At 37.8% G+C, this 12,294-nt stretch overlaps 1 long non-coding RNA gene across 1 annotated transcript; it reads left to right on the plus strand.

Annotated features, from left to right (window-relative positions):
* Positions 1-669: 669 nt before the first annotated feature.
* On the plus strand, positions 670-9,131 carry LOC149134511 (uncharacterized). Its single transcript, XR_016242952.1, has 2 exons — positions 670-1,779; positions 8,752-9,131. It is a non-coding gene; the product is annotated as an uncharacterized LOC149134511 (long non-coding RNA).
* Positions 9,132-12,294: the final 3,163 nt, after the last annotated feature.

Consider the following 12,294-nt stretch of genomic DNA (forward strand, 5'->3'; position numbering starts at 1 on the left):
ATATATATAAGACTGGATTCTTATATATATATATATATATATATATATATATATATATATATATATATGTATATATATATATATATATATATATATATATAAGACTGGATTCTTTCAGTTTCTGTCTACCAATACCAAATACACTCACAAGGTTTTGGTCGGCCTGAGGCTAAAGTAGAAAACACTTTCCCAAGATGCCATGCGGTGGTACTGAACCCGGAACCATATAGTTGAGAAGGAAGCTTCTTACCACACAGCCATGCCTGCGCCTATCTAAAGCATTCATAGTTTTCGTTTCTCTCCATTAAATGATGTAAGTGAAGCAAACAGACTACCTGCGGAATTAAAACGCGTTCAAAGGAAGAAGTATTAAGTTCAAACTCTAGTTGAGGTGATGCGATGTGGTTTTATTGATTACCTTGTTGGAAATCTCTTGTTTGACAGAAGAGACACTCCACTCACATGGGCCTACGAGTCACCTGCTAGAATTAGCTGCCTGTTCTCTCTCTAATCACTTCCTGCAGTCTTAGGAAAGTGGGTTACATAAGACAATGTTGTCCTAAGATGAACTATGACTGAAATTAAAGATGGGGTGGCCATAGCTAGAACGCCTTCGATCATAGGTCAGCACAGTCAGAGCTGACCTGGAACTTAACAAGTTCCCACATTACAACTTAAGATCTAGGAAAAGCATGAACATCACCAGAACTTCTACTTGCTATTTAAAAATATTTCGTTATTAAGGTCACCCTGTTATGACTATTACGTCATCGACTAAGGTCATTGGGTTGACAGTCATTGAAGAAGCTGTGACGTCATTCACGAACTGATAACGTCATTGACTAGGTGACTGCGTCATTTGTTGTGCTATATTGTTTTCTATGTTATTGAGCCAGCTTAAGAGAGCGCCAGATCTTTTTAGGCTTCTATTATAATTCTTTTTAGACCAAGGACACTTTACAGGAATATTAAACCGACCCAGTTTTTGACTGATTCTATATTTGATAGATCTCAGATTGATAAAAGTCGAAATTGACCACCATCTTAGTACACAAAAGGCCTATTGTTATGCGTTTATAAAGTTTTTTTAAATTGAAAAAAATTCCAGAAATTTGTTTGAGATATACATATTGAATTGGATCATATTCAGTATTCTGATTGGTACTTATTCGGACCAACACGGGTGTATCTACATGGTAGTTCTAAACGCTAGAAATAGTAGTCGAACTTCGCTTATATTACACTCTGTCACAGAAAAGGGACACCAATGAGTACAAAAAAAAAAAAAAAAGCCGATGTGGTTACTGCTTTCCAGGACAAACTTCGGGGTTTTGAAAACCAATACGGAAAGACATATAATCTGATGATGACCCAGATTTATTAATTACGAGATATCAGGCGGCGAGTTGGCAGAATCGTGAGCTCGTCGGGCAAAATGTTTAGCGGCATTTCGTCCGTCTTTACGTTCTGAGTTCAAATGCCGCCCAGGTCGACTTTGCTTTTCATCTTCGCAGGGCTTATAAAATAAGTATCAATTGAGCATGATGGTTTATGTATTATGTCAATATCATATTTTGCATCGTAGCATGTATTATTATGTCATAACGTGTGTGTTACATCATAGCTAATACGTTAGGTATACGTATGTCACACTATAGTCTGTACATTATGTTGTAGTGAATATCTTACGTCATAGTGTGTATCTTACACTATAGAGTCACACCAAAGCCTATATCTTACGTATGTAGAGTACACCAAAGCTTATATCTTACGTAAATAGTAGGTATATTACATAATAATCTGTATCTTACTATATATTCTGCTTCTCACCTTCTCATTGGTCTCATCATAAAAGATTAAATAATTTAGGAATTATTCATTGAAGTTTGTATTAGAGTAATTTAAAAACTAGAATTCATCTGTTAAGGTTAACCTTATATATACTTCTACTATTCATCAAAAGCTGGTTGTTGGGGTACCACCGTAAACGACCAGCCTTTGTTTAGTATATTTAAAGTATATCAAGTTGGAGAATCTTACCTTTTACTCCCGGGAAGAGTTAAAATCAGCGCAAACGAAATATTGGTTTATTACTTCTTTATAGCTCGATAGACTGGCTTATTTTATAGTTAAGGAGAATCTGTGAATATTTGTTAAGTTTAATCACTACGTGGAATGGAAAATCTAAGATTTCGGGATCTTTCCCTTTAGCAGGAAGTAGTTGTTACCTGGAAAACAACTTAGTCTTTTTTTTTAACCAAGTTATTTAAGTAATCGACCTTAAAAGAACGCTCCTTCTGAATTATTGTTGCTGATAGAGACCTGCAGCAGTTTTCTCGGATTTTGTACGTTAACTTATACTAAAGTTAATTAAATTGGACACGGGCAAGCACAAATCACAACACAATAGCAGGAGCAGGTTGCGAGAGCCAGACATCTTGCCTGATTGTCCAGTAACGTTTGATCAGGTCGTGGATATAGGAATAATCATTAGAGCGACAGATACAGGAATAATCATTAGAGCGTCGGGTATAGGAATAGTCATTAGTGTGTCGGATACAGTAATAATCATTAAAGCGTCGGATAAATGCCCGTGCCACTTATCTACTGTCTCTTCAAATCTCATAAAAATCAATGTCTACCTTTCATCAACTTGAAATCGATAAAATAATGTATCCTTGATGTAAATTGAATTATAATAGAAAACTAAGAAGATCCTGACGTTCTCTTAACCTGGTTTAGTGAAATCTAAACTGACCTGATCAAGACGTTTACAACGCAGACGACGACATAATTTAACAATTGATGTCAAATTATGTCGTTGATGTTAAATTATGCCGTTGATGTTAAATCATCTAGTCGATGACGTTATTACTTTATCAAGAACATCTTAGACTAATCAAGGTCTCAATAACTTATCTAATTACAATCGAGTTAATGACCCTAATCGATGACGTAACAGCCTCAATTTTAGGGGTTTAAACGGAATCGTTTTATAGTACCATGATGTTCTATGATGATCATACTTTTCTAAGTACTTAAGCAGTGTGTTGGAGTTCGTTGTTTACGAGGAGGTGCTGAAAAGTTCTTGGCTTTATGGGTATCACGAAAGGCCTGGCTGGAGGCCCAACCTCACGAATTCTCTTATAGGGCTTAGAAAAACCGAAAGACCGTAGCAATGTGTCTGAATCTGAGAGGGAAGTATGTTGAATAAAATCATAATTGATTGATCCGATCCTCCTGTATTTTCTTTTACCCAAAGCGAGGAACTTTTCGGCAGCCTCTCGTAGCACCTAATGAGTCTCGATCATGCAGACCTTTGAAAAAAGGCGTTCCAGTCGTGGTTTATCCCATTCTTATTTCGGACATGGTGTATCTAGAATTATATCATTTGTTGTGCCTGTTTTTTTTTTTAAGACAACAGAATGTGATTTGATTGAGAATATGTAGCTATGTGTTGGATAGCGTGGTCACACAGAGTGTCTGTCGTTGATACAGATGAGGGAAGTATTTCTTACAAACAACAAGAGAATCCTGTACAATGTTAGTGATAAAATTCACTGCGTTGAAAATATATTTTTCATTCCTAATTTATTTTTATTGCACCACTCCTCCTCAGGCTCCAAGCTGATACCTCTTTCCTCCGAAGAGATACATTAGTGCAGTTTCAATTTCCTGGATAGAGCTTATTTTTTAAAATCATATTTAACACCTCCAAAGGAGATCCATGAGTACCACAATAGGAAAAGAAGATTACTCACCTACGTTAAGCACCAGACTAAACACAGCATAAAAGTTTTAATCGTTGGTACTTCGGCAACGAGTCAAGACGCAGAGGTAGCTGTGTGGTTAAGAAATTCGTTCCGCGATTACGTGGAAGCGGTTTCGATTCTGCTATGTACCACCATGGGCTCGACGTTCCACTGCTGAAGGCCATTTGAACGTTTTCAAAGAAGAAACACTTGGTCGTGTTTATGTTGTCACACCAAAGGCAGGAGAACTGTATTATCTAAGAGTTTTATTGCAGGAAGTTCGAAATAGTACTCTTTCCTTTCCCACCGCGCGTCGTCACTTTCAACTTCATCACTCTTGGTGGTTGTGATCCAATGGGTCACGGCGAGTTCATCTAGTATATATATATATATATATATATATATATATATATATATATATATATATAACAATTAGAAAATGGAGGGTAATATGCTGATTCTAATTGTTATACAAATTTGGGGTAAAACCTCCACTTTTACCCGCTCCCATTGATTGCACTTAGTATAGCACTAGTGTAGCAATAATTGGGTACCCTCCCAGCAGTATACTGGATAGATACTATCCCTTAGTGGGTTGAACCCCCAACCCCTAACTCTCTCACGTTATATATATATATATATATATATATATATATATATATATATATATATATATATATATATATATATATATATATATATATATATATATATATATATATATATATATATATATATATATATATATATATATATATATATATATATATATATATATATATATATATATATATATATATATATATATATATATATATATATATATATATATATATATATATATATATATATATATATATATATATATATATATATATATATATATATGATTGTGAAGGCGCATGGCTCCGTGGTTAGAGCGTCGAGCTTACGATCGTGAGGTTGTGAGTTCGAATCCCGGACCGGTCTACGTGTTGTGTTCTTGAGCAAGAGATAAAAAGTGTACGTATTCTGCTATATATATATATATATATATATATATATATAAAGGGAACAAGGGAGCTTTCTATCTTCAGTCGAGTTCTAGATCGTTGTTGCAGCTTCGGCCGGTTGCACTCCAGACTGCTCCAATCTGGTCGGCTCCAAAAAAATCTATGCTAAGAGCACTAGATCCTTTGGAGGAAAGCAAGCGAATGCGCACGAAAACAAGGACGAAAAAACGGAGAAATTGTACAAAATTACAAATACAAACAACAGGTGTCTTTCGACTAAGGACGAATTGAATTAAGCTGGCCTATGTGAAAGTGAAGCCTTGCGACAGGGACATAAGAGATGAAAGTCATGGGAAGGAGTATAAAAGATGCTATGACTATATGTGTATGTGTGTATGCGTGTGTGTACGTATCTCTCCGTGTCTGAATATATGTATATGTCTCTATGAACCGAGGTCGTTTATATTGGGCATCTTTACCTCCCGTAAACTAGCAGTTCGACAAATAGTAGTTATTCATGTGCGGAGCGCTAATTTTTTTGTCTCTTATGGGGATTAATATGCCTTTATAGACGACTATTTTCTATAGCGAATACACAGTGAGTGAAGGCTTATAATTCTATTTACAATTTCCTATTATGTCTTCGTTCAGACCACTGTCACTTTTCAGTCGCTAGGTTTCATTTTGTTAAATTCGTTTGACTTACGTATCATCATACACTATCAACTTACACAATATACTGACTCATCCCGACGGGCGTGTTTTGGTAGTAATAAAAGAAGTTTGGGTAGTGAGTTACCGTGCACTATAAAGGTTAATTAAGATTAGAAAAAAAAAATGACCAGGTTCTAGTAAAAGACGGGGTGGTAGGGGAATGTTGTAGTGTGTAGAAGAGTTGTTGGAACGATAGGTAGATCTAAATACCCGAATGCGTGTATTTAGGTGTATCGTAACGATGAAGTATCGGTTTTAAATCGAAAGATGTAGAAAGCTTGTTGATGTTGTTTTAGATGTCGTTATATAGACCTAGGTCTACCCTGAGTAAGCAGATTTGTGATCAAATGTTTAGCAACTGTGGTGTATCTCAGTCTACATTAGTCAAGAAAGGTCTACGGAGTTAAGCTTTCACTTTGTTTTAAAGGTGGGTTTTTTTTTCTTACTCTTTTTCTTGTTTCAGTCATTACATTGCAACCATGCGGAAAAGTCTGGTACTTATTCTGTTGAATACTTTTGCCGATCCGCTAAGTTACGAGGACAACAGCAAGTGAACACCTATTGTCAAGAGGAGGGGGCAATTTCAAATACACACACACACACGCACGCACACACACACACACACACACACACACACACACACACACACACACACACACACACACTCTCACTCTCTCTTATCCATACGTAAATCTATCTATCTATCTATCTATCTATCTATCTATCTATCTATCTATCTATCTATCTATCTATCTATCTGTCTGTCTGTCTGTCTGTCTGTCTGTCTATAAGGCACGTGGCTTAACGGTTAGGATACTCGGCTCACGATCGTAAGAGCGCGAGTTCAATTCCCGGTGACGCGTTGTATCCTTGAGCAAGACACTTTATTTCACGTTGTTCCAGTTCATGCAACTGGCAAAAACGAGTAGCACCTGTATTTCAAAGGTCCAGCCTTGCCACACTCAGTGTCATATTGAATCTCCCTGAGAACTATATTAAGGGTACACATGTCTGTGGAGTGCTCAGCTATTTGCACGATAATTTCGCAAGCAAGCTGTTCCGTTAATCGGATCAACTGGAACCCTCGTCGTCGTAACCGACGGAGTGGCAATCATAAGACACATTTCCGTCTATCGGCATTGATCGGTTTGCCCAAGACGTCTCACTGAATTACTGAATTTGAAACCACGTAGTTGTGGTGGTGCGAACTATTAAATCTCACGGCATGATGTTGGGTGTGATTTAAAGAAATTAGTCTGATATTTTAAGCTGGTCGGGCGAGAGGTTTGCCTCATTAGCACGAGAGGGTAAACAGAGATGATCGCTAAAGAGACACAGAGACAGAGAGTGTTGATGTGTCAATGAGATATGCTAGAGCACGGTGAGGAAACTTATTTTCGGTACACGGGGCCGAGTAGTAAGTACACAAGTAACCTGTGCGTTTGTGGGTGCATCCGTGCTGAGAAAAATAATGAATATTTAATTTTACAAAGTCATAGCTACGAAACTTGGTTTACTGTCTTCGTCTTGAGAGGTAGTTCAGGCGGTACATAGGAGATATGCCGTCAGAGCCAGTGGGGAGCCCGCAAATATCTTTTTAAAGGCTTCTCCTTAAAAATGAAAAAGAACCTCACACCTCTGTTTAAGTTTTAGAGCAGTGGTTCTCAACCAGAGTCCTATGAACCCTGGGAGTCTATATAAAATTTAGTTGTTAAAATTTATGTGCAATAAATTGGTTGTGCTTTTTCAATGCATAAAATATTTTGACAATTTGTTTTTAGACAGTTCCTAATAATATAAAAATATAATAGGATTTTTTTAAACATCGAATGGTTATGAGGGTCTATCTGAGTAAAAGGGAACCAAAGAGGTCCATAGGTAAAAGATGGTTGAGAACCACTGTTTTGGAGGAACACTTCCATCCAAGAGACCCCGAAAGCAGTCTTGTTCATCTTTCCAAGTTTCTCTCGTAGACACCAGTCATTTTCAATTCTTTTCATGTGAATTTTAGAACCTTCATCAGCTGGGATTTTCAGATCTGATTGAGGTCGACAGGTCCCCAAGCAGCAAAGTTGTAATGTCTTTGAAGCGATGAATAGACTACTTTGTGATATTCGTCCTGGTTCTCTGAGCTCTGAGTTCGAATAACGCCGAGGTTAGGTTTGTCTGATGTCAATGAGCAGTCCTGTAACGGGATCGACTCTTCCCTCCCACTCTCCGTCTTCCCTTCCTTATCTACCTTTGTCTGTCACTGTTTGTCTGCCTCTCCCTCTCTCTCCCTTTCTTTCTTTCTCACATGAAGACATCAGCTGTGTTTAAACTTGGAGAGGGGTGGGCCTTGCCAGGTTTTGAGGCGTCGAACACTATCAATGTCACGCCACCTCTACGATTTTGAGTTTTTTCTAGGAATTTGAGGTTCAAAGAAAGGAGAGATTTCTCATGAATTAGAGGAAGAGAGAAGAAAACATATAATCAGGAAGAATACATACATACATACATACATACATACATACATACATACATACATGCATACATACATCCATATATATGCGTGAGTGTGTGTGTGTGTGTACGACATTAATAATGATAAGGGGAATGGAAATTTTTAACATTCATAATTTATTTAACAGTTTTTTTACAGCATATTTTCCGGACCTACACGTGATACAGCTGCAGCGACTGCGCACTGTTGGACATGCAGGTTTACTTTGAAATAGTCTAGGGTGAAAGACCCTGACGAAACTGCACCAACAATGATGCAAGGTTGCATATCTAACAGCGTGCAGTCGCTGCAGTTGAAACACGTGTGAGTCCGGAAAATATGGTGTAAAAAACTGTTAAATAAAATTATGTATGCGAAAAATCTCTATTCTTCTTATCATTAGTAATGTTATTAATTACTTTACGGATCGTATGCAGTTCTGAACAGGACACACGAAATTACCCAACGAGCGAAGTTACCAGGGTCTAACAGCTTATTATTTGCTCGAGTACTAAATACGGACAGTTGTAGTTAGCCGGTATCTAAAACCGACTTGAGAGGAAATAAGGGTCTGTAAGGTTGTTTTAGCCTATGGTCCAGGTGAAACAACCCGCCCTCATTAACGTTTTTATACGTTAGGCTTTAAATCTCGATATCTGAACGTTTTCTCACGTCCGCGTGGTAGAAAGTTAAATTTTTCTAGTCTTTGTATAGAGTCTGACAAGCTGTCCACAAAGCTTTGGCTTTCTTGGATACGAAACCTTTGGTAACTCTAAATTTTTGTTTTAATAATTACTGCTCTATTTTTTAGAGTGTGCAACAGGACTCTGCACCACGCCAAACAAGCAGGAGAACCCAGTCATGTCTGTCAGACAATTTCTGCGACCACATCACCCCTAACATTTGGCCAACTAACTCCTTAGACTGCAACTCCCTTGATTATTATGTGTAGGGCGCAGCTGAGCGAGAGACCAACAAAATTGCTGGTAACACCAAAGATGACCTGAAGGCAAGGATTATGGCAGCATTCACTAACTTAAACAAGGAGAAAGTCCAAAAGAGTTGCAGGAGATTCCGAATTTGTCTGGAGGCTGTGTTTGAAGCCAATGGCAATTTTATTGAATAAATTTGCTCTTTAGTATTTCAAGATAATTTTATATAATTTTGGTAAATATATCTGTTAAAATGAGATGTCAGTGTTATTTTCATTTTTGCGTAATTTAGACGACAATATTATATTCACCGCACCATGTATAATATATATATATATATGTATATATATATATATATATATATATATATATATATATATATATATATATATATATATATATATATATATATATATATATATATATATCTTTGGTGATGCAAACAGGAATAAATAGAGCTCAAAACACGAGTGTATGTACATAGTATATATTCTTATTAATATTTAGAAGAAGCAACAGAGTGATCTAAGGCTGAGAGTTTCGCGCGTTAGCACGCTGACCGTGAATCACTCTGTTGCTTCTGATATATATATATATATATATATATATATATATATATATACACACACATATATATATATATATATACTTTATTAAAAAGCAGCAAAAATATCACAGAAACTGTTAGAGAGTTTCACGTTCCCGTTCGCCGGACAGTTTTGTTTAGAATGGAGGAAGACAAAGTTATATGCAGAAATATTTCTGCATATAACTTTATCTTCCTCCATTCTAAACAAAACTGTCCCACGAGCGGGAACGTGAAACTCTCTAACAGTTTCTGTGATATTTTTGCTGCTTTTAAATAAAGCGTTCTACTCTGCCTCTGGTATTCAGGTACTATTTTTTCCACCTTGTTTCGCATTTATGTGGTTACTCTGTTATATATGTGGCTGTGTGGTAAGTAGCTTGCCTACCAACCACATGGTCCCAGGTTCAGTCCCACTGCGTGGCACCTTGGGCAAGTGTCTTCTACTATAGCCTCGGGCCGACCAAAGCCTTGTGAGTGGATTTGGTAGACGGAAACTGAAAGAAGCCCGTCGTATATATGTATATATATATATATGTATGTGTTTGTGTGTCTGTGTTTGTCCCTCCACCATCGCTTGACAACCGATGCTGGTGTGTTTACGCCCCCGTAACTTAGCGGTTCGGCAAAAAGAGACCGATAGAATAAGTACTAGGCTTGCAAAACATAAGTCCTGGGGTCGATTAGCTCGACTAAAGGTGGTGCTCCAGCATGGCCACAGTCAAATGACTGAAGCAAGTAAAAAAGTAAAAGAGTATATATATATATATATATATATATATATATATATATATATATATATATATATATATATTATATATATATACATATTTGAGAGAAGGAGAGATGCAGAGAGGCAAAGATAGAAAGGGGGTGGGGTTGGAAGGATATGATTATTCAAGAGTGATGGTAATTGAAAGTGACAAGGAAATCTTGATGTCGAATATTGAAACCAGAATGTAAATATGAATTGTTAACAAAATTAAATAAATCATACAGTAATGCATAAAATGTAGGGTATTTTGGTGTCAGCTACACTGCAGAAATAGTTCACTATTTACTTACTCTGTGTGTGTGTGTGTGTGTGTGTTGTGTGTGCGTATGTTTGTGTTGTGTCTGTGTATGCGTGCGTTTGTGTTTGTGTTCGTGTATCTTAACACATTTATTTTAAATTACCAAATGTTTTAGTAATGTTAGTTGTTATTAGTGAAAACAACGTTTTATTTTAAATACCTCATAGGCACAGCGTGAGTATAGACGCATCCATTTTGTGTGTGCGTACGTGTGTGTATGCACGTGCGTGTGTGAACGTGTGTGTGTATATGTGTGTGTGTGTGTGTGTGTGTGTGTGTGTGTTTGCCTTACAGAGTGATATGAGGCGTCTAAGTGTAGTAGTGCGTAATTGCTGGGGGGGGGGCGGGTTGGGTGTATTGCTGTTTCTCAAGTGCTTGCAACCCGTTTTGCTTACTGTTCGCCGCTGCTTGCTAGCCTATGTGATGAACCAAGGAAGTAGCATAGCGCGCAAGTCTTCCCTGCCATTGCACAGCCTCTCTGTCTGTCTGTCTGTCTGTCTGCCTGCCTGTCTGTCTGTCTGTCTGTCTGTCTCTCTCTCTCGTCGAAACTTTTGTCAAGCATCCCCGTTGTCATACACTGAGGCTGATTGCTTTGCTGGCTCACTTTAAATTGTCAGAGGGTCTCACAGGGTAGGAATGGACCCCAGGGATACATTGTAGAGATCTACCCAGGTAGATATGCTCTGGCACTTAACCACTGCTCTGTGTATAAACCCAAGAAGACAGAGTTTCAGAAGGCGAGGTATAATCTTGAAAGAAAAAGAAAAAATAAACATGGTGGTCAGCTTTCAGAGCATTTCATACGTTCTGGCAGATGTATGAGTCAATTCAAGCTAGAATTCTGGGAAGATGTGCCAATCATCTTGGAGATTTTTTGCCATCGGATCTATTTCATTCACAGGAAATATAGTGATACTGAGAAACGCACACCCCAAACGCCATTATAAATAATCATTACGCGGTTATTTCCTTCAGTGAGGATTTGGGCTTTCCAAAGTATAGCAGTGATGGAGAGTCTGTTGATGGGAATGCATTAGTAGCTTGTAGTTAAAATTTTACTCTTGAAAGTTTAAAACAATAGTCGTTGAGAGCAAAGGCTGACCGGCAGCTGCACCTGGCCGACCATTGTCTGATTGAAGAGCTCTACCCACATTGACATCACCACTCTAGCATCAGTTTGACTGTGAGGAACAGCCATTCTACTGCCTAAACTGACGGGGACACGGTTGGCATCAATGAACCCTCACTTTTCTTTGGAAGGTTCAGAACGACAGTTTTCACGTATAAGTTAGTCTGTTTCTATTCTCATGTACTGGGGCGAAACATGAGTCACATACAAACCTAGTCCAGGGGTTCTCAACCATTTTTTTCTATACTCTCTCTTTTACTCTTTTACTTGTTTCAGTCATTTGACTGCGGCCATGCTGGAGCACCGCCTTTAGTCGAGCAATTCGACCCCAGGACTTATTCTTTGTAAGCCTAGTACTTATTCTATCGATCTCTTTTTGCCGAACCGCTAGGTTACGGGGACATAAATACACCACCATCGGTTGTCAAGCGATGTTGGGGGGGGGGGGACAAACACAAACACACAAACATATACACTCACATACATACATATATATATATATATATATATATATATATATATATATATATACATATATTCGACAGGCTTCTTTCAGTTTCCGTCTACCAAATCCACTCACAAGGCTTTGGTCGGCCCGAGGCTATAGCAGAAGACACTTGCCCAAGGTGCCACG

Source organism: Octopus bimaculoides, chromosome 8 (assembly GCF_046866305.1).
Source record: "Octopus bimaculoides isolate indiv1 chromosome 8, ASM4686630v1, whole genome shotgun sequence".
NCBI classification, from domain to species: Eukaryota; Metazoa; Mollusca; class Cephalopoda; order Octopoda; family Octopodidae; genus Octopus; species Octopus bimaculoides.